The following is a 3,511-nucleotide window of genomic DNA, read 5'->3' as shown; positions in this document are numbered from 1 at the left end:
GAAGGTGCAGCGGGGTTGAGCCGGAGCATCCATGGCGGCCGTTGGCGACGGGAACCTGCGGGAGCTCTGTTTCAATGAGAGAGAGAGAGAGAGTGAAACACGGGAGAGAGATGGGGAAGAAAGGGAAGGAGAGCAGGAGAGAGGGCGAGGGAGTCTATCCTGGTCCTGGTCGGTGCTGCTTCCGATCCATCCTAGATCGAGGCACGGGAGGAGGGAATGAGGCGCAGAGGGCATCGGGCTCCAGATCGATGCGAGGAAGGGCGGCCTTGGAGGAAGAAGGTTGCGAGGAGGCGAGGGGCATCTCCTCGAGGAGGAAGAAGAAGCAGGGCGCGGCGGTGGTCCTGGAGGTCGCCGTCGAGCCGGCTGGCCGCGCGAGAAGACGAGGCCGAGCGCTCCTGCTCGGGCCTTGGGAAGAGAGGGGGTGGCGGCTGCTGCACAAAGGCTCGGCGAGGGGTGGATCGGGAAGGAGGCTGGTTGGGTCGATGTGGAAATCGAGGAGGATTTTTGGAGAGGGTGGCGGCGGCTGATCCGAGGAGGGGGAAGGGTGTAGGTGGCGGCGGTAGGGGGGACAAATGTCCTAGGATTTAGTGTTTGGTCTAAAAATGGACACGGAGGTCTATATATATAACAAGTGAATTTTTGATAGGGGCATTTGGTCCCTCCGATTAAAATCGGACGATCGAGAAAAATAAGCTAGGAGAGTCCAACAAAGAAAACGGTGATGTTTTATAGATGTTTGGGGTTGATCCGGACCCAACGGTGATGACTGCCCGGGTCGGGTTCGGGACAAATTTCGGACGCGCGCAAGGGGTGGTCTGAGAGGGGTCGACAAAGACAAGGTGTCTGACAAAAGGCCCCGGAGAAGACAAGAGAGAAAACGAGGAGCAACGTTGCAAGTGTGGTTGGTCTCGAAACGGTCAACGATAGCAAGGGGGGGACACGGCAACTACGAGCGGATGCAAGTTTTAAAAACAATGACGGCAGCGAGGTGACGATGCAATGCGGATGATGCCAAGATGAAATGCAACAAACAAATAAAACACACGACGGTCAGGCAAAACATGGCAGGCGTCTAGAGCGTCGGTCTTGGGGCGTCACATACTTGACCTTCCAAAATTTATCATCAGCCTGTAGATTACAACAAAGGTTTTTGAGTAAAGACGAAATTGTCAAAGTGGAAGGTAAAATGCTCAAGTCAATGGTTTACCGCTGGAGCCGGGTTAGCCTTGCAGAAAGGACTTAAGCCCACTTTCCCGCAATCTGCCAGGCTCTCGTTCAGAAGAGACTTGGTCATATCATCAACGACATCTTCAGGTAAGTCGTCAGGACTGTGCCGTAGATGATCATTTTTCTGGCCTGTGTAATCGCACATCAAGCCGGGGCGGCGGCTCAAAGGAATAACCCACCAGGCAATCCAAACCCGGACCAGGTCAATGTCGTTTAGACCGTTCCCTAGAAGAGCTTTGACTTTGTTTATGGTGGGAGCAAGTGTCTGACGTTCAGCCGGAGACAGTTTATCTGGTAAAGGGTGATTTGACTCCAGGCGCAGGGCGCGAAAGCCGGGCAGAGGGTTCTCGTTAGCCGGAGAAGTGTCTTGATAGTAGAACCATGTCTGGTTCCAATCTTTAGGGTGACTTGGCGGTCCGGCATATGGGAAGAGACAGTCTCTCCGTCGCTGGATTGAGATTCCGCCAAGCTCCAAGCTGGGCCCATTGGCATGTTCGTTTTGACGGTTCAGATAAAATAACTCTCTAAAGAGTAGTAAGCTGGGTTCTTCTCCAAGGTACACCTCACAGAACACTTGGAAATTGCAGATGTTTGACACGGAATTGGGTCCGATGTCTTGAGGTCGCAGGTCAAAAAAGTGCAAGACGTCTCTGAAATTTTTTGAGCCGGGTGGAGCAAAGCCCCGGTTCATGTGATCAGTAAAAACGACAACTTCCCCGTCCTTGGGTTGAGGTTTTTCTTCTGACGGATCAGGAGCACGATAGGACATGACCTCCTTCTTCGGCAGATAACCAGTCTTCACAAAATCGTTTAAGGTGCTATCGGTGACGGTGGATCTAACCCAGTTGCATGTGACGGGTGCTTTGGGAGCCTTGGGCGGCATTATGAAGATGGAAGCCTATGACAAAGTAAAAATTTCCGGCTCAAATTTAAGCCAGAGAAAATATTTCAATTCATATTCAAGATGGCGGCTTATGAAGGGGCCTAATGATATATGGCTAATTGTGTCAGATTATTTAAACCGCCATCGGCATCATAAGCAGTTAAGTTATTTCAAGCCACTATGAGTGATCAGGATTATTCATCGAGCATTGCCTTTTTAAGCCGGCGATAAGAGTCGCCATGGCTAACAGATACAGTTTTTTGCCTAAGTGTCGCACAAACAAGTTTCACAGGTTGCAGCAGTTATTTTGGATCAAACGGTGGTTCAGGAAAGAAAATATTTTAGACCTAAAAACTGGTACAGATGAGTTCGTGAGTTCTAATGAGTCCTTTGTACGAAGAAAAGGGATCTGCTAGTATAAAAAATGGGCGCGAAATAACTATCGCATGAGTTCCATACTACTTTTGGATCAAATGAGGCCACAGTAGAAGAACTACGAAGAAACCGTGTTGAACCACAAAGAACACAGAAGAACTTGCAAACCCTAATGCGGATCTGAGGTGTGGGAAGGCGAAGACTTACAGCTGCAGATTTACTGCGGAGAGTCGCCGCCGTTCTCTGGACTGACTCAGGTTGATGCAGCGGCCGAGGTCGACGAAGACGAGGTGCTCTGCGGCAGCGGCGGAGCTCGAGCGGCAGCAAGGTCTTGAGAGAAAGAAGACGACAGAAAGGGGGAGAATGAGAAAAGACCTGGTCGTGCCTATTTATAAGGGAAGACTGATAAGTGGGCGCAAAAAACGAGGAGGCCGAAAACATGATTATCCAACTACAAAGACGCCTCGATTCTCGGGACGGTCGTTAAGATAAGGATCCGTTGAGATACAATGGGCAAAACGTGCATTAATGGCAGATGATGTCATGGCGGGTCACCAAAAATCCAAAGGATGACGTCATGGCGGGTTACGAAAATTTTTTATACAAGAGGAGAGCAGAAGATTTTGCTTAAGTATTGAAGATTGACATGAACCGGTTCAAATCAATCTGGGGCCTAATGTTGGGGATATAACTACTAGTGTAACCCGCCCAGGAGGGGCCGGGTTACGTTAGAGTGATTCATCATATGAAGCCCAATATCAAGGATGGAGATGGTGGTTGAGTTAAGGGCCCAAAGCCCAGCGGCGACTTAAGTCCCGTAGTGATAAACCGCCATAAGTGCGCGACTTGTATTGTAAGGCAAGAATAGTTAAGAGACCGAGCCAGACACTGTTTATGAGCCGACCGGGACTCTAAGAGCCGCTGGGCATTAACCTCTGTATATAAAGGGACGACCCAACGGCGGTTCAGGGCAAGTAACATCAGATCGATAGCCAGGCATAGCGGATTCGCTCCCTGGTCATCGAA

Source organism: Aegilops tauschii, chromosome 4 (genome assembly GCF_002575655.3).
Source record: "Aegilops tauschii subsp. strangulata cultivar AL8/78 chromosome 4, Aet v6.0, whole genome shotgun sequence".
NCBI classification, from domain to species: domain Eukaryota; kingdom Viridiplantae; phylum Streptophyta; class Magnoliopsida; order Poales; family Poaceae; genus Aegilops; species Aegilops tauschii.
This window is presented reverse-complemented; position numbering follows the sequence as displayed.